This window comes from Myxine glutinosa, chromosome 9, assembly GCF_964187855.1.
Source record: "Myxine glutinosa chromosome 9, kmMyxGlut1.1, whole genome shotgun sequence".
Taxonomy (NCBI): domain Eukaryota; kingdom Metazoa; phylum Chordata; class Myxini; order Myxiniformes; family Myxinidae; genus Myxine; species Myxine glutinosa.
The window spans coordinates 20,274,035-20,295,410 of NC_136269.1; positions in this window are offsets into that span (position 1 = coordinate 20,274,035).

Below are 21,376 nucleotides of genomic sequence, written 5' to 3' on the forward strand. Positions count from 1 at the left end.
AGGGCTTGAAAGTTCTTTCCCAAGTTCATGCAGCATTCTGCATTTGAACCCTATGATATCATTCATAATAATCATCATGATTTTATAGTCATGGTCCTATCATAATCATCTATTTAAAACGAACATTTCCTTTATCACCACAGCTATGTGGTATAATCAACAATAGAATAAAACTGTACATAGCAACAGGCTACCTCATGGCCACTTAGTATACCTATTGACAATAAGTCATAACAATATCGAATAATCATTGAACAATTCAAAAATCGCTTCCCCTGCTCCAGCCGCAGCATCCGTGATATTTGTTTGCTCATTCACTATTCCTGATTCGTCATCAAGGATCTCCATCATCACACAGCGTACTTAATTCCGCATTCTAATGAGAATTCAACAGGATTTTACGACTCAAAGGAAAAGAACGAGCAGACCTTTTGCAGGATGATCGTTACAAAAATCGTTACATATATTAAAGTATTTATGATGTCGACAAATCATATCTTAATTCTTACAAGATTTTGGTTCTTTGAATAAATCACAGCACCGGGAGAACCAGCTCCAAAAATGGATCTTTGTGTTTATTCAGCACCCTAGTAATTGGTTCTTTGTGTACTAATTACACAGCACCCAGGCCCCGCTCATATGGATCTTTGTGCAGCGCTACACAGCACCTGAGCAAAAAGGGGTTTCATCTACATTTTCCCTATCTGGTGTACCATCCGTGATATTTGTCTGCTCATTCACTATTCCTGATTCGTCATCAAGGATCTCCATCATCACACAGCGTACTTAATTCCGCTTTTTAATGAGAGTTCAACAGGAATTTACGACTCAAAGGAAAAGAATGAGCAGACCTTTTGCAGGACGATAACTGGAATTAGTCGTGAAAATATATCCAAATACACAAAAATACACACCCACACAAATAAACAACATTTATTCCGTTTAACAGAACAAACATTTCCTCTATCATGACATGCATGTCTTCAAAATTATATGCCCAAGAGAAAAAGTAAAATTAATTAAAACTGCGGGCAGTGATAATCCGGGGACCATACCGCTCCATCCTGATTGGACGGGTGCGTGCTAGAGTCGTTAATAACGACAGTCCAGATCCGATTGTTCAAAATTTTAACTCAATCGATCGAAAAATGAACGCAGGGATGCATTTTAAAGGTGCAGTGGCACTAACTGAGTTGCCACGAATATGGCCACGAAATTGCCAATATGGCCATCACAAAATATTTTCCTTAATCAATTGGCTCATAGCATAACCAATCTGTAAGTATTTCATCCGAAGATGTATTTCTGAGGACTTTTAATTAAATAAGTCATTTATAAATCAACGAGTTAATTTATTAAATGATTAATCAATAAATTAATATTTTCCTTGACAGCCACATCCCTTGGTCAGTGTTATGTCCAAATATCAGCTTCCTTACTCAAAAGGTGCCTGAGTTAATGTAATGTAATTACTGTAATAAGATTACTGCAATTACTGTAATGATTACTGTAATTACTGTAATTACCGGAACTGTAATTACTGTAATTACCTCAGGTAATTACTGTAATGTAATTACTGTAATTTAATAAGAAATGTAATTAATTAAATGAGTACTTCATTAATCGCTCATAATTAAATAACTCGTGAATTCTTATCCGGTTTATTTAACATTTGAGTGTCCCCAAAACGTTGGAGCAAAACGTTGCAACAACGAAAGTGAAACGTTGTAGCGACGTTGTGGAAACGTTAGCACAACCCAACATTTGAATGTTCCCAAAACGTTGGAGCAAAACGTTGCAACAACGAAAGTAAAACGTTGTAGCGACGTTGTGGAAACGTTAGCAAAACCCAACATTTAAATGTTCACAAAACGTTGGAGCAAAACGTTGCAACAACGAAAGTGAAACGTTGTGGCGACGTTGTGGAAACGTCAGCAAAACCCAACATTTAAATGTTCACAAAACGTTGGAGCAAAACGTTGCAACAACGAAAGTGAAACGTTGTGGCGACGTTGTGGAAACGTCAGCAAACCCCAACATTTAAATGTTCACAAAACGTTGGAGCAAAACGTTGCAACAACGAAAGTGAAACGTTGTGGCGACGTTGTGGAAACGTCAGCAAAACCCAACATTTAAATGTTCACAAAACGTTGGAGCAAAACGTTGCAACAACGAAAGTGAAACGTTGTGGCGACGTTGTGGAAACGTCAGCAAAACCCAACATTTAAATGTTCACAAAACGTTGGAGCAAAACGTTGCAACAACGAAAGTGAAACGTTGTGGCGACGTTGTGGAAACGTCAGCAAAACCCAACATTTAAATGTTCACAAAACGTTGGAGCAAAACGTTGCAACAACGAAAGTGAAACGTTGTGGCGACGTTGTGGAAACGTCAGCAAAACCCAACATTTAAATGTTCCCAATTTATCCCATTAAAATCCCATTAAATCCTATTAAAATTCTCATTTAATAGCAATCCCAATAATTCCGACCATAATTGAAATAAACAACGTCAGAACTTCAACAAAGATATGCAACATCTTGGTTGGTCAACGTCTTTATACTCATTTTGCTTGTCTGTCTACTTTTATTTCCTGGTAACACCTGAATACTTTCGTTTCCTAGTAACACCTAGTTTCCTTGTTACCTCTACCTATGATTTAATAACACTTTCCACAGTTAGACCCATCAAAATTTTTTTTCTAATAATCCTAAATTATTCACCTTCATCCGTTTTTCCACAAAATTACATGTGAAAAATGGAGATTTCATCAGTACTTGAAGGTGTAAAAATTTGACTTTGAAATTTTAAATCAACAAGCATTCTGATATGTGCCTAAACTATCTACAACTATTCTGCCATATTTTATTTGGAAGTCTTTTGCTGTCAGAACACAATTTGTCTGCTGTCAAAGGTTAAAGTTTGGCCTCTGTGACTCCTCAGCTAATGGTTACTTTTTTTTTTCTTTTTTCTTTTTTACAAAAACAAATATCTTTTATATTTATCCCATTAAAATCCCATTACAATCCTATTAAAATCCTATTAAAATTCTCATTTAATAGCAATCCCAATAATTCCATCACTCAATTTTACCTTGCATCCTTACATTACATTACAACTCCAATTCATTCTTCAAGTCACAACCCAGAGTGACTTGAGAACTATACCCAGAGTTCTATACTACTAGGGCATGCCCGTACTATATATATATCTAAAATTATATCCCCCCCCCTCTATTTACATGAAATGGTTTGGTCCATGAAATGTTTTGGTCCATTCGCAACGCCAAAGCGAACGGCGACAGAACCCTCGCCATTAATATCTATTGTAAGCGTGCCAAATCAATAAGTATCAATTTTTTTTTTATGAGCCTCGACCAGAGAGTGGTTGCTACTCACAAAACACTCGTCGCTAGCTGTTCCATTGTCTGCCGATTCCCACTCTGCTGTTTTTGTCTCATAATCTCCAAACAAGAACAGTACACATTTCCTGTAATTATCTCTCATAATCAGGATAAATTTGGAACAGCCCTTAAACTAACATCAAGCAGATCAATTTTTATATTTAGGTTGAGGTTTCACACAAACTGGTTAACTAAATAATACAGAATTATTATTATTATTATATCTCCGCCTTGGTGACCAGTTTATGTTTTGTATCCCACTGATAGGCCGGATCTGGATTCGGACCTGAACCAAAATCCAATCATTTCGTCGTGTAGTGATGGACCTGGACAAAATTTTATGCAATTTTTTTTTCCATCGCCATCTTTCATCATAATTCTGGACCGGCATGAGGGGGGGTTGTCTGTCATGAATTTATTTGTTGATCGAACGAGGTTTAATTTGTCTAAATCCGACCAGTCGTTTCCAAAGATATAAGCCTTTTTGTCGCAATACCATAAATTGGAATGAGGTAAAATATATATATATAAATATAATTCCCTTTCCCGGTTCCCTGTCGCTCGCCGAGCGCCGAGTGCTTTGAACAAGTGCAAAAAAAGAAGTACTTTATACGTGTCGTGTGCGGGTGGGTAAACGAGTGTACCGGCCTTACACGTCCTGGAAGCAAGTGGTCGCAAGGTGCACACTTGCTCCGTTTGCTTCCAGGTCACAGTAAGGCCCTTTAATAACCAGCGCAAAAATACGTATTTACAGAAATCATTTAGAAAAAAAAACGAATAAATTGCTACAGTCGTTTATCGAAATCCCATTCGTGATGGCTCACGCCACCTATATCGCGGCATCGGTGCGCAAAGAAGCCCCAGACCACCTGCTCCCCCATGTATGTACACATAACTTCCAAGTTCGTAAATCATATTGGACAAAACAAGACACACTCACCTTTTACTTGCTTGTACAATTGATCTCAGCGGTGCCTCCAGATTGTGGAAGAATTTTGTGTATGACTCACAGGACTCCAATGACCGCACACAGGTTTACAAAAGGTCTAGTTTATTAACTGTATTTACTTCATTCCAATTACCAAAATGATACCGCATAATATAATGGATCAGGTTAACTCTTTTCGCTGGTCCTTCTCGTTCATCCGACACTCCCGTTCGGTCAGCGCTTCACGTAGCAAGTACTGTCGACTCCACGTTTGCTCTAGTTTATATGGACGAACTGGACTTAATCCTCTGTCCGCTGAAACGTTAATCCTTTCTCCGCTGATGCCCCGAGGTCATGCATTGCACCAAGTCCTGGCATCAACTCGCTCCCCTCCTGCTGTGATTTCCATTTACACAGTAGGAGGGTGCTCTAGCCTGGGGCCTTGACCAGGTGTTTCAAGAGATTATCATGTTCATGCACATTCTGCTTCGTTACCAGATTTAATCAATGAGTTACCAGGGCCAATCAATACGTTACACTGAGTTACACTTCCACACAACAAAAAGACATCCAGGAACACAGCACAGGGGGACCGCAAGGGAAAGACAGCACAGGGGGAAACATTCATTAAAACACATTCAACAAAAAAACATCCAGGAACACAGTACAGGGGGACCGCGAGGGAAAGACAGTACAGGGGGAAACATTCATTAAAACACATTCAACTAAAAGACATCCAGGAACACAGCACAGGGGGACCGCGAGGGAAAGACAGTACAGGGGGAAACATTCATTAAAACACATTCAACAAAAAAACATCCAGGAACACAATATAGGGGGACTACGAGGGAAAGACAGTACAGGGGGAAACATTCATTAAAACACATTCAACAAAAAGACATCCAGGAACACAGCACAGGGGGACCGCGAGGGAAAGACAGTACAGGGGGAAACATTCATTAAAACACATTCAACAAAAAAACATCCAGGAACACAGCACAGGGGGACCGCGAGGGAAAGATAGCACAGGGGGAAACATTCATTAAAACACATTCAACAAAAAAACATCCAGGAACGCAGCACAGGGGGACCGCGAGGGAAAGACAGTACAGGGGGAAACATTCATTAAAACACATTCAACAAAAAGACATCCAGGAACGCAGCACAGGGGCCCGCGAGGGAAAGACAGCACAGGGGGAAACATTCATTAAAACACATTCAACAAAAAGTCATCCAGGAACACAGCACAGGGGGACCACGAGGGAAAGACAGTACAGGGGGAAACATTCATTAAAACACATTCAACAAAAAAACATCCAGGAACACAGCACAGAGGGACCACGAGGGAAAGACAGCGCAGGGGGAAACATTCATTAAAACACATTCAACAAAAAAACATCCAGGAACACATTACAGGGGGACCACGAGGGAAAGACAGTTCAGGGGGAAACATTCATTAAAACACATTCAACAAAAAGACATCCAGGAACACAGCACAGGGGGACCACGAGGGAAAGACAGTACAGGGGGAAACATTCATTAAAACACATTCAACAAAAAGACATCCAGGAACACAGCACAGGGGGACCACGAGGGAAAGACAGCACAGGGGGACCGCGAGGGAAAGACAGTACAGGGGGAAACATTCATTAAAACACATTCAACAAAAAGACATCCAGGAACACAGCACAGGGGGACCATGAGGGAAAGACAGCACAGGGGGACCACGAGGGAAAGACAGTACAGAAGGAAACATTCAGTAAAACACATTCAACAAAAAGACATCCAGGAACACAGCACAGGGGGACTGCGAGGGAAAGACAGTTCAGGGGGAAACATTCATTAAAACACATTCAACAAAAAGACATCCAGGAACACAGCACAGGGGGACCGTGAGGGAAAGACAGTTCAGGGGGAAACATTCATTAAAACACATTCAACAAAAAGACATCCAGGAACACAGCACAGGGGGACCGCAAGGGAAAGACAGTACAGGGGGACCGCGAGGGAAAGACAGTACAGGGGGAAACATTCATTAAAACACATTCAACAAAAAGACATCCAGGAACACAGCACAGGGGGACCGTGAGGGAAAGACAGTTCAGGGGGAAACATTCATTAAAACACATTCAACAAAAAGACATCCAGGAACACAGCACAGGGGGACCGCAAGGGAAAGACAGTACAGGGGGACCGCGAGGGAAAGACATCACAGGGGGAAACATTCATTAAAACACATTCAACAAACAGACATCCAGGAACACAGCACAGGGGGACCACGAGGGAAAGACAGTACAGGGGGAAACATTCATTAAAACACATTCAACAAAAAGACATCCAGGAACACAGCACAGGGGGACCGCAAGGGAAAGACAGTACAGGGGGAAACATTCATTAAAACACATTCAACAAAAAGACATCCAGGAACACAGCACAGGGGGACCACGAGGGAAAGACAGTACAGGGGGAAACATTCATTAAAACACATTCAACAAAAAAACATCCAGGTACACAGCACAGGGGGACCACGAGGGAAAGACAGCACAGGAGGAAACATTCATTAAAACACATTCAACAAAAAAACATCCAGGAACACATTATAGGGGGACTATGAGGGAAAGATAGTACAGGGGGAAACATTCATTAAAACACATTCAACAAAAAGACATCCAGGAACACAGTACAGGGGGACCGCGAGGGAAAGACAGTACAGGGGGAAACATTCATTAAAACACATTCAACAAAAAGACATCCAGGAACACAGCACAGGGGGACCGCGAGGGAAAGACAGTACAGGGGGAAACATTCATTAAAACACATTCAACAAAAAGACATCCAGGAACACAGCACAGGGGGACCACGAGGGAAAGACAGTACAGGGGGAAACATTCATTAAAACACATTCAACAAAAAAACATCCAGGTACACAGCACAGGGGGACCACGAGGGAAAGACAGCACAGGAGGAAACATTCATTAAAACACATTCAACAAAAAAACATCCAGGTACACAGCACAGGGGGACCACGAGGGAAAGACAGCACAGGGGGAAACATTCATTAAAACACATTCAACAAAAAGACATCCAGGTACACAGCACAGGGGGACCGCAAGGGAAAGACAGCACAGGGGGAAACATTCATTAAAACACATTCAACAAAAAGACATCCAGGAACACAGCACAGGGGGACCGCGAGGGAAAGACAGTACAGGGGGAAACATTCATTAAAACACATTCAACAAAAAGACATCCAGGAACACAGCACAGGGGGACCGCGAGGGAAAGACAGTACAGGGGGAAACATTCATTAAAACACATTCAACAAAAAAACATCCAGGAACACAATATAGGGGGACTACGAGGGAAAGACAGTACAGGGGGAAACATTCATTAAAACACATTCAACAAAAAGACATCCAGGAACACAGCACAGTGGGACCGCGAGGGAAAGACAGTACAGGGGGAAACATTCATTAAAACACATTCAACAAAAAAACATCCAGGAACACAGCACAGGGGGACTGCGAGGGGAAGATAGCACAGGGGGAAACATTCATTAAAACACATTCAACAAAAAAACATCCAGGAACGCAGCACAGGGGGACCGCGAGGGAAAGACAGTACAGGGGGAAACATTCAATAAAACACATTCAACAAAAAGACATCCAGGAACGCAGCACAGGGGCCCGCGAGGGAAAGACAGCACAGGGGGAAACATTCATTAAAACACATTCAACAAAAAGACATCCAGGAACACAGCACAGGGGGACCGCGAGGGAAAGACAGTACAGGGGGAAACATTCATTAAAACACATTCAACAAAAAAACATCCAGGAACACAGCACAGAGGGACCACGAGGGAAAGACAGCACAGGGGGAAACATTCATTAAAACACATTCAACAAAAAAACATCCAGGAACACATTACAGGGGGACCACGAGGGAAAGACAGTACAGGGGGAAACATTCATTAAAACACATTCAACAAAAAGACATCCAGGAACACAGCACAGGGGGACCACGAGGGAAAGACAGTACAGGGGGAAACATTCATTAAAACACATTCAACAAAAAGACATCCAGGAACACAGCACAGGGGGACCACGAGGCAAAGACAGTTCAGGGGGAAACATTCATTAAAACACATTCAACAAAAAAACATCCAGGTACACAGCACAGGGGGACCACGAGGGAAAGACAGCACAGGGGGAAACATTCATTAAAACACATTCAACAAAAAAACATCCAGGAATACATTACAGGGGGACCGCGAGGGAAAGACAGTTCAGGGGGAAACATTCATTAAAACACATTCAACAAAAAGACATCCAGGAACACATTACAGGGGGACCGCGAGGGAAAGACAGTACAGGGGGAAACATTCATTAAAACACATTCAACAAAAAAACATCCAGGAACACATTACAGGGGGACCACGGGAGAAAGACAGTTCAGGGGGAAACATTCATTGAAACACATTCAACAAAAAAACATCCAGGAACACATTACAGGGGGACCACGAGGGAAAGACAGTTCAGGGGGAAACATTCATTAAAACACATTCAACAAAAAAATATCCAGGAACACATTACAGGGGGACCGCGAGGGAAAGACAGCACAGGGGGAAACATTCATTAAAACACATTCAACAAAAAAACATCCAGGAACACAGCACAGGGGGACCACGATGGAAAGACAGTACAGGGGGAAACATTCATTAAAACACATTCAACAAAAAGACATCCAGGAACACAGCACAGGGGGACCACGAGGGAAAGACAGTACAGGGGGAAACATTCATTAAAACACATTCAACAAAAAGACATCCAGGAACACAGCACAGGGGGACCACGAGGGAAAGACAGTACAGAAGGAAACATTCAGTAAAACACATTCAACAAAAAGACATCCAGGAACACAGCACAGGGGGACTGCGAGGGAAAGACAGTTCAGGGGGAAACATTCATTAAAACACATTCAACAAAAAGACATCCAGGAACACAGCACAGGGGGACCGTGAGGGAAAGACAGTTCAGGGGGAAACATTCATTAAAACACATTCAACAAAAAGACATCCAGGAACACAGCACAGGGGGACCGCAAGGGAAAGACAGTACAGGGGGACCACGAGGGAAAGACAGTACAGGGGGAAACATTCATTAAAACACATTCAACAAAAAGACATCCAGGAACACAGCACAGGGGGACCGTGAGGGAAAGACAGTTCAGGGGGAAACATTCATTAAAACACATTCAACAAAAAGACATCCAGGAACACAGCACAGGGGGACCGCAAGGGAAAGACAGTACAGGGGGACCGCGAGGGAAAGACATCACAGGGGGAAACATTCATTAAAACACATTCAACAAACAGACATCCAGGAACACAGCACAGGGGGACCACGAGGGAAAGACAGTACAGGGGGAAACATTCATTAAAACACATTCAACAAAAAGACATCCAGGAACACAGCACAGGGGGACCACGAGGGAAAGACAGCACAGGGGGAAACATTCATTAAAACACATTCAACAAAAAGACATCCAGGAACACAGCACAGGGGGACCACGAGGGAAAGACAGTACAGGGGGAAACATTCATTAAAACACATTCAACAAAAAAACATCCAGGTACACAGCACAGGGGGACCACGAGGGAAAGACAGCACAGGAGGAAACATTCATTAAAACACATTCAACAAAAAAACATCCAGGTACACAGCAAAGGGGGACCACGAGGGAAAGACAGCACAGGGGGAAACATTCATTAAAACACATTCAACAAAAAGACATCCAGGTACACAGCACAGGGAGACCGCAAGGGAAAGACAGCACAGGGGGAAACATTCATTAAAACACATTCAACAAAAAGACATCCAGGAACACAGCACAGGGGGACCGCGAGGGAAAGACAGTACAGGGGGAAACATTCATTAAAACACATTCAACAAAAAGACATCCAGGAACACAGCACAGGGGGACCGCGAGGGAAAGACAGTACAGGGGGAAACATTCATTAAAACACATTCAACAAAAAAACATCCAGGAACACAATATAGGGGGACTACGAGGGAAAGACAGTACAGGGGGAAACATTCATTAAAACACATTCAACAAAAAGACATCCAGGAACACAGCACAGGGGGACCGCGAGGGAAAGACAGTACAGGGGGAAACATTCATTAAAACACATTCAACAAAAAAACATCCAGGAACACAGCACAGGGGGACTGCGAGGGAAAGATAGCACAGGGGGAAACATTCATTAAAACACATTCAACAAAAAAACATCCAGGAACGCAGCACAGGGGGACCGCGAGGGAAAGACAGTACAGGGGGAAACATTCAATAAAACACATTCAACAAAAAGACATCCAGGAACGCAGCACAGGGGCCCGCGAGGGAAAGACAGCACAGGGGGAAACATTCATTAAAACACATTCAACAAAAAGACATCCAGGAACACAGCACAGGGGGACCGCGAGGGAAAGACAGTACAGGGGGAAACATTCATTAAAACACATTCAACAAAAAAACATCCAGGAACACAGCACAGAGGGACCATGAGGGAAGGACAGCACAGGGGGAAACATTCATTAAAACACATTCAACAAAAAAACATCCAGGAACACATTACAGGGGGACCACGAGGGAAAGACAGTACAGGGGGAAACATTCATTAAAACACATTCAACAAAAAGACATCCAGGAACACAGCACAGGGGGACCACGAGGGAAAGACAGTACAGGGGGAAACATTCATTAAAACACATTCAACAAAAAGACATCCAGGAACACAGCACAGGGGGACCACGAGGGAAAGACAGTACAGAAGGAAACATTCATTAAAACACATTCAACAAAAAGACATCCAGGAACACAGCACAGGGGGACCACGAGGCAAAGACAGTTCAGGGGGAACATTCATTAAAACACATTCAACAAACAAACATCCAGGTACACAGCACAGGGGGACCACGAGGGAAAGACAGCACAGGGGGAAACATTCATTAAAACACATTCAACAAAAAAACATCCAGGAACACATTACAGGGGGACCGCGAGGGAAAGACAGTTCAGGGGGAAACATTCATTAAAACACATTCAACAAAAAGACATCCAGGAACACATTACAGGGAGACCGCGAGGGAAAGACAGTACAGGGGGAAACATTCATTAAAACACATTCAACAAAAAAACATCCAGGAACACATTACAGGGGGACCACGAGAGAAAGACAGTTCAGGGGGAAACATTCATTGAAACACATTCAACAAAAAAACATCCAGGAACACATTACAGGGGGACCACGAGGGAAAGACAGTTCAGGGGGAAACATTCATTAAAACACATTCAACAAAAAAATATCCAGGAACACATTACAGGGGGACCGCGAGGGAAAGACAGCACAGGGGGAAACATTCATTAAAACACATTCAACAAAAAAACATCCAGGAACACATTACAGGGGGACCACGAGGGAAAGACAGTTCAGGGGGAAACATTCATTGAAACACATTCAACAAAAAGACATCCAGGAACACAGCACAGGGGGACCGCAAGGGAAAGACAGCACAGGGGGAAACATTCATTAAAACACATTCAACAAAAAGACATCCAGGAACACAGCACAGGGGGACCGCGAGGGAAAGACAGTTCAGGGGGAAACATTCATTAAAACACATTCAACAAAAAGACATCCAGGAACACAGCACAGGGGGACCGCAAGGGAAAGACAGCACAGGGGGAAACATTCATTAAAACACATTCAACAAAAAAACATCCAGGAACACAGTACAGGGGGACCGCGAGGGAAAGACAGTACAGGGGGAAACATTCATTAAAACACATTCAACAAAAAGACATCCAGGAACACAGCACAGGGGGACCGCGAGGGAAAGACAGTACAGGGGGAAACATTCATTAAAACACATTCAACAAAAAAACATCCAGGAACACAATATAGGGGGACTACGAGGGAAAGACAGTACAGGGGGAAACATTCATTAAAACACATTCAACAAAAAGACATCCAGGAACACAGCACAGGGGGACCGCGAGGGAAAGACAGTACAGGGGGAAACATTCATTAAAACACATTCAACAAAAAAACATCCAGGAACACAGCACAGGGGGACCGCGAGGGAAAGATAGCACAGGGGGAAACATTCATTAAAACACATTCAACAAAAAAACATCCAGGAACGCAGCACAGGGGGACCGCGAGGGAAAGACAGTACAGGGGGAAACATTCATGAAAACACATTCAACAAAAAGACATCCAGGAACGCAGCACAGGGGCCCGCGAGGGAAAGACAGCACAGGGGGAAACATTCATTAAAACACATTCAACAAAAAGACATCAAGGAACACAGCACAGGGGGACCGCGAGGGAAAGACAGTACAGGGGGAAACATTCATTAAAACACATTCAACAAAAAAACATCCAGGAACACAGCACAGAGGGACCACGAGGGAAAGACAGCACAGGGGGAAACATTCATTAAAACACATTCAACAAAAAGACATCCAGGAACACAGCACAGGGGGACCACGAGGGAAAGACAGTACAGGGGGAAACATTCATTAAAACACATTCAACAAAAAGACATCCAGGAACACAGCACAGGGGGACCACGAGGGAAAGACAGTACAGAAGGAAACATTCAGTAAAACACATTCAACAAAAAGACATCCAGGAACACAGCACAGGGGGACTGCAAGGGAAAGACAGTTCAGGGGGAAACATTCATTTAAACACATTCAACAAAAAGACATCCAGGAACACAGCACAGGGGGACCGTGAGGGAAAGACAGTTCAGGGGGAAACATTCATTAAAACACATTCAACAAAAAGACATCCAGGAACACAGCAAAGGGGGACCACGAGGGAAAGACAGCACAGGGGGAAACATTCATTAAAACACATTCAACAAAAAGACATCCAGGTACACAGCACAGGGAGACCGCAAGGGAAAGACAGCACAGGGGGAAACATTCATTAAAACACATTCAACAAAAAGACATCCAGGAACACAGCACAGGGGGACCGCGAGGGAAAGACAGTACAGGGGGAAACATTCATTAAAACACATTCAACAAAAAGACATCCAGGAACACAGCACAGGGGGACCGCGAGGGAAAGACAGTACAGGGGGAAACATTCATTAAAACACATTCAACAAAAAAACATCCAGGAACACAATATAGGGGGACTACGAGGGAAAGACAGTACAGGGGGAAACATTCATTAAAACACATTCAACAAAAAGACATCCAGGAACACAGCACAGGGGGACCGCGAGGGAAAGACAGTACAGGGGGAAACATTCATTAAAACACATTCAACAAAAAAACATCCAGGAACACAGCACAGGGGGACTGCGAGGGAAAGATAGCACAGGGGGAAACATTCATTAAAACACATTCAACAAAAAAACATCCAGGAACGCAGCACAGGGGGACCGCGAGGGAAAGACAGTACAGGGGGAAACATTCAATAAAACACATTCAACAAAAAGACATCCAGGAACGCAGCACAGGGGCCCGCGAGGGAAAGACAGCACAGGGGGAAACATTCATTAAAACACATTCAACAAAAAGACATCCAGGAACACAGCACAGGGGGACCGCGAGGGAAAGACAGTACAGGGGGAAACATTCATTAAAACACATTCAACAAAAAAACATCCAGGAACACAGCACAGAGGGACCATGAGGGAAGGACAGCACAGGGGGAAACATTCATTAAAACACATTCAACAAAAAAACATCCAGGAACACATTACAGGGGGACCACGAGGGAAAGACAGTACAGGGGGAAACATTCATTAAAACACATTCAACAAAAAGACATCCAGGAACACAGCACAGGGGGACCACGAGGGAAAGACAGTACAGGGGGAAACATTCATTAAAACACATTCAACAAAAAGACATCCAGGAACACAGCACAGGGGGACCACGAGGGAAAGACAGTACAGAAGGAAACATTCATTAAAACACATTCAACAAAAAGACATCCAGGAACACAGCACAGGGGGACCACGAGGCAAAGACAGTTCAGGGGGAACATTCATTAAAACACATTCAACAAACAAACATCCAGGTACACAGCACAGGGGGACCACGAGGGAAAGACAGCACAGGGGGAAACATTCATTAAAACACATTCAACAAAAAAACATCCAGGAACACATTACAGGGGGACCGCGAGGGAAAGACAGTTCAGGGGGAAACATTCATTAAAACACATTCAACAAAAAGACATCCAGGAACACATTACAGGGAGACCGCGAGGGAAAGACAGTACAGGGGGAAACATTCATTAAAACACATTCAACAAAAAAACATCCAGGAACACATTACAGGGGGACCACGAGAGAAAGACAGTTCAGGGGGAAACATTCATTGAAACACATTCAACAAAAAAACATCCAGGAACACATTACAGGGGGACCACGAGGGAAAGACAGTTCAGGGGGAAACATTCATTAAAACACATTCAACAAAAAAATATCCAGGAACACATTACAGGGGGACCGCGAGGGAAAGACAGCACAGGGGGAAACATTCATTAAAACACATTCAACAAAAAAACATCCAGGAACACATTACAGGGGGACCACGAGGGAAAGACAGTTCAGGGGGAAACATTCATTGAAACACATTCAACAAAAAGACATCCAGGAACACAGCACAGGGGGACCGCAAGGGAAAGACAGCACAGGGGGAAACATTCATTAAAACACATTCAACAAAAAGACATCCAGGAACACAGCACAGGGGGACCGCGAGGGAAAGACAGTTCAGGGGGAAACATTCATTAAAACACATTCAACAAAAAGACATCCAGGAACACAGCACAGGGGGACCGCAAGGGAAAGACAGCACAGGGGGAAACATTCATTAAAACACATTCAACAAAAAAACATCCAGGAACACAGTACAGGGGGACCGCGAGGGAAAGACAGTACAGGGGGAAACATTCATTAAAACACATTCAACAAAAAGACATCCAGGAACACAGCACAGGGGGACCGCGAGGGAAAGACAGTACAGGGGGAAACATTCATTAAAACACATTCAACAAAAAAACATCCAGGAACACAATATAGGGGGACTACGAGGGAAAGACAGTACAGGGGGAAACATTCATTAAAACACATTCAACAAAAAGACATCCAGGAACACAGCACAGGGGGACCGCGAGGGAAAGACAGTACAGGGGGAAACATTCATTAAAACACATTCAACAAAAAAACATCCAGGAACACAGCACAGGGGGACCGCGAGGGAAAGATAGCACAGGGGGAAACATTCATTAAAACACATTCAACAAAAAAACATCCAGGAACGCAGCACAGGGGGACCGCGAGGGAAAGACAGTACAGGGGGAAACATTCATGAAAACACATTCAACAAAAAGACATCCAGGAACGCAGCACAGGGGCCCGCGAGGGAAAGACAGCACAGGGGGAAACATTCATTAAAACACATTCAACAAAAAGACATCAAGGAACACAGCACAGGGGGACCGCGAGGGAAAGACAGTACAGGGGGAAACATTCATTAAAACACATTCAACAAAAAAACATCCAGGAACACAGCACAGAGGGACCACGAGGGAAAGACAGCACAGGGGGAAACATTCATTAAAACACATTCAACAAAAAGACATCCAGGAACACAGCACAGGGGGACCACGAGGGAAAGACAGTACAGGGGGAAACATTCATTAAAACACATTCAACAAAAAGACATCCAGGAACACAGCACAGGGGGACCACGAGGGAAAGACAGTACAGAAGGAAACATTCAGTAAAACACATTCAACAAAAAGACATCCAGGAACACAGCACAGGGGGACTGCAAGGGAAAGACAGTTCAGGGGGAAACATTCATTTAAACACATTCAACAAAAAGACATCCAGGAACACAGCACAGGGGGACCGTGAGGGAAAGACAGTTCAGGGGGAAACATTCATTAAAACACATTCAACAAAAAGACATCCAGGAACACAGCACAGGGGGACCGTGAGGGAAAGACAGTTCAGGGGGAAACATTCATTAAAACACATTCAACAAAAAGACATCCAGGAACACAGCACAGGGGGACTGCAAGAGAAAGACAGTACATGGGGACCGCGAGGGAAAGACAGCACAGGGGGAAACATTCATTAAAACACATTCAACAAACAGACATCCAGGAACACAGCACAGGGGGACCACGAGGGAAAGACAGTACAGGGGGAAACATTCATTAAAACACATTCAACAAAAAGACATCCAGGAACACAGCACAGGGGGACCGCGAGGGAAAGACAGTACAGGGGGAAACATTCATTAAAACACATTCAACAAAAAAACATCCAGGTACACAGCACAGGGGGACCACGAGGGAAAGACAGCACAGGAGGAAACATTCATTAAAACACATTCAACAAAAAAACATCCAGGTACACAGCACAGGGGGACCACGAGGGAAAGACAGCACAGGGGGAAACATTCATTAAAACACATTCAACAAAAAGACATCCAGGTACACAGCACAGGGGGACCGCAAGGGAAAGACAGCACAGGGGGAAACATTCATTAAAACACATTCAACAAAAAGACATCCAGGAACACAGCACAGGGGGACCGCGAGGGAAAGACAGTACAGGGGGAAACATTCATTAAAACACATTCAACAAAAAGACATCCAGGAACACAGCACAGGGGGACCGCGAGGGAAAGACAGTACAGGGGGAAACATTCATTAAAACACATTCAACAAAAAAACATCCAGGAACACAATATAGGGGGACTACGAGGGAAAGACAGTACAGGGGGAAACATTCATTAAAACACATTCAACAAAAAGACATCCAGGAACACAGCACAGGGGGACCGCGAGGGAAAGACAGTACAGGGGGAAACATTCATTAAAACACATTCAACAAAAAAACATCCAGGAACACAGCACAGGGGCACTGCGAGGGAAAGATAGCACAGGGGGAAACATTCATTAAAACACATTCAACAAAAAAACATCCAGGAACGCAGCACAGGGGGACCGCGAGGGAAAGACAGTACAGGGGGAAACATTCATTAAAACACATTCAACAAAAAGACATCCAGGAACGCAGCACAGGGGCCTGCGAGGGAAAGACAGCACAGGGGGAAACATTCATTAAAACACATTCAACAAAAAGACTTCCAGGAACACAGCACAGGGGGACCGCGAGGGAAAGACAGTACAGGGGGAAACATTCATTAAAACACATTCAACAAAAAAACATCCAGGAACACAGCACAGAGGGACCACGAGGGAAAGACAGCACAGGGGGAAACATTCATTAAAACACATTCAACAAAAAAACATCCAGGAACACATTACAGGGGGACCCCGAGGGAAAGACAGTTCAGGGGGAAACATTCATTAAAACACATTCAACAAAAAGACATCCAGGAACACAGCACAGGGGGACCACGAGGAAAAGACAGTACAGGGGGAAACATTCATTAAAACACATTCAACAAAAAGACATCCAGGAACACAGCCCAGGGGGACCACGAGGGAAAGACCGTACAGAAGGAAACATTCATTAAAACACATTCAACAAAAAGACATCCAGGAACACAGCACAGGGGGACCGCGAAGGAAAGACAGTACAGGGGGAAACATTCATTAAAACACATTCAACAAAAAAACATCCAGGAACACAGTACAGGGGGACCGCGAGGGAAAGACAGTACAGGGGGAAACATTCATTAAAACACATTCAACAAAAAGACATCCAGGAACACAGCACAGGGGGACCGCGAGGGAAAGACAGTACAGGGGGAAACATTCATTAAAACACATTCAACAAAAAAACATCCAGGAACACATTATAGGGGGACTACGAGGGAAAGATAGTACAGGGGGAAACATTCATTAAAACACATTCAACAAAAAGACATCCAGGAGCACAGCACAGGGGGACCGCGAGGGAAAGACAGTACAGGGGGAAACATTCATTAAAACACATTCAACAAAAAAACATCCAGGAACACAGCACAGGGGGACCGCGAGGGAAAGATAGCACAGGGGGAAACATTCATTAAAACACATTCAACAAAAAAACATCCAGGAACGCAGCACAGGGGGACCGTGAGGGAAAGACAGTACAGGGGGAAACATTCATTAAAACACATTCAACAAAAAGACATCCAGGAAAGCAGCACAGGGGGACCGCGAGGGAAAGACAGCACAGGGGGAACACATTCATTAAAACACATTCAACAAAAAGACATCCAGGAACACAGCACAGGGGGACCGCGAGGGAAAGACAGTACAGGGGGAAACATTCATTAAAACACATTCAACAAAAAAACATCCAGGAACACAGCACAGAGGGACCACGAGGGAAAGACAGCACAGGGGGAAACATTCATTAAAACACATTCAACAAAAAAACATCCAGGAACACATTACAGGGGGACCACGAAGGAAAGACAGTTCAGGGGGAAACATTCATTAAAACACATTCAACAAAAAGACATCCAGGAACACAGCACAGGGGGACCACGAGGGAAAGACAGTACAGGGGGAAACATTCATTAAAACACATTCAACAAAAAGACATCCAGGAACACAGCACAGGGGGACCACGAGGGAAAGACAGTACAGAAGGAAACATTCATTAAAACACATTCAACAAAAAGACATCCAGGAACACAGCACAGGGGGACCGCGAGGGAAAGACAGTTCAGGGGGAAACATTCATTAAAACACATTCAACAAAAAGACATCCAGGAACACAGCACAGGGGGACCACGAGGGAAAGACAGTACAGGGGGAAACATTCATTAAAACACATTCAACAAAAAGACATCCAGGAACACAGCACAGGGGGACTGCAAGGGAAAGACAGTACAGGGGGACCGCGAGGGAAAGACAGCACAGGGGGAAACATTCATTAAAACACATTCAACAAACAGACATCCAGGAACACAGCACAGGGGGACCACGAGGGAAAGACAGTACAGGGGGAAACATTCATTAAAACACATTCAACAAAAAGACATCCAGGAACACAGCACAGGGGGACCGCGAGGGAAAGACAGTACAGGGGGAAACATTCATTAAAACACATTCAACAAAAAAACATCCAGGTACACAGCACAGGGGGACCACGAGGGAAAGACAGCACAGGAGGAAACATTCATTAAAACACATTCAACAAAAAAACATCCAGGTACACAGCACAGGGGGACCACGAGGGAAAGACAGCACAGGGGGAAACATTCATTAAAACACATTCAACAAAAAGACATCCAGGTACACAGCACAGGGGGACCGCAAGGGAAAGACAGCACAGGGGGAAACATTCATTAAAACACATTCAACAAAAAGACATCCAGGAACACAGCACAGGGGGACCGCGAGGGAAAGACAGTACAGGGGGAAACATTCATTAAAACACATTCAACAAAAAGACATCCAGGAACACAGCACAGGGGGACCGCGAGGGAAAGACAGTACAGGGGGAAACATTCATTAAAACACATTCAACAAAAAAACATCCAGGAACACAATATAGGGGGACTACGAGGGAAAGACAGTACAGGGGGAAACATTCATTAAAACACATTCAACAAAAAGACATCCAGGAACACAGCACAGGGGGACCGCGAGGGAAAGACAGTACAGGGGGAAACATTCATTAAAACACATTCAACAAAAAAACATCCAGGAACACAGCACAGGGGGACTGCGAGGGAAAGATAGCACAGGGGGAAACATTCATTAAAACACATTCAACAAAAAAACATCCAGGAACGCAGCACAGGGGGACCGCGAGGGAAAGACAGTACAGGGGGAAACATTCATTAAAACACATTCAACAAAAAGACATCCAGGAACGCAGCACAGGGGCCCGCGAGGGAAAGACAGCACAGGGGGAAACATTCATTAAAACACATTCAACAAAAAGACATCCAGGAACACAGCACAGGGGGACCGTGAGGGAAAGACAGTACAGGGGGAAACATTCATTAAAACACATTCAACAAAAAAACATCCAGGAACACAGCACAGAGGGACCACGAGGGAAAGACAGCACAGGGTGAAACATTCATTAAAACACATTCAACAAAAAAACATCCAGGAACACATTACAGGGGGACCCCGAGGGAAAGACAGTTCAGGGGGAAACATTCATTAAAACACATTCAACAAAAAGACATCCAGGAACACAGCACAGGGGGACCACGAGGGAAAGACAGTACAGGGGGAAACATTCATTAAAACACATTCAACAAAAAGACATCCAGGAACACAGCCCAGGGGGACCACGAGGGAAAGACCGTACAGAAGGAAACATTCATTAAAACACATTCAACAAAAAGACATCCAGGAACACAGCACAGGGGGACCGCGAAGGAAAGACAGTACAGGGGGAAACATTCATTAAAACACATTCAACAAAAAAACATCCAGGAACACAGTACAGGGGGACCGCGAGGGAAAGACAGTACAGGGGGAAACATTCATTAAAACACATTCAACAAAAAGACATCCAGGAACACAGCACAGGGGGACCGCGAGGGAAAGACAGTACAGGGGGAAACATTCATTAAAACACATTCAACAAAAAAACATCCAGGAACACATTATAGGGGGACTACGAGGGAAAGATAGTACAGGGGGAAACATTCATTAAAACACATTCAACAAAAAGACATCCAGGAGCACAGCACAGGGGGACCGCGAGGGAAAGACAGTACAGGGGGAAACATTCATTAAAACACATTCAACAAAAAAACATCCAGGAACACAGCACAGGGGGACCGCGAGGGAAAGATAGCACAGGGGGAAACATTCATTAAAACACATTCAACAAAAAAACATCCAGGAACGCAGCACAGGGAGACCGTGAGGGAAAGACAGTACAGGGGGAAACATTCATTAAAACACATTCAACAAAAAGACATCCAGGAAAGCAGCACAGGGGGACCGCGAGGGAAAGACAGCACAGGGGGAACACATTCATTAAAACACATTCAACAAAAAAACA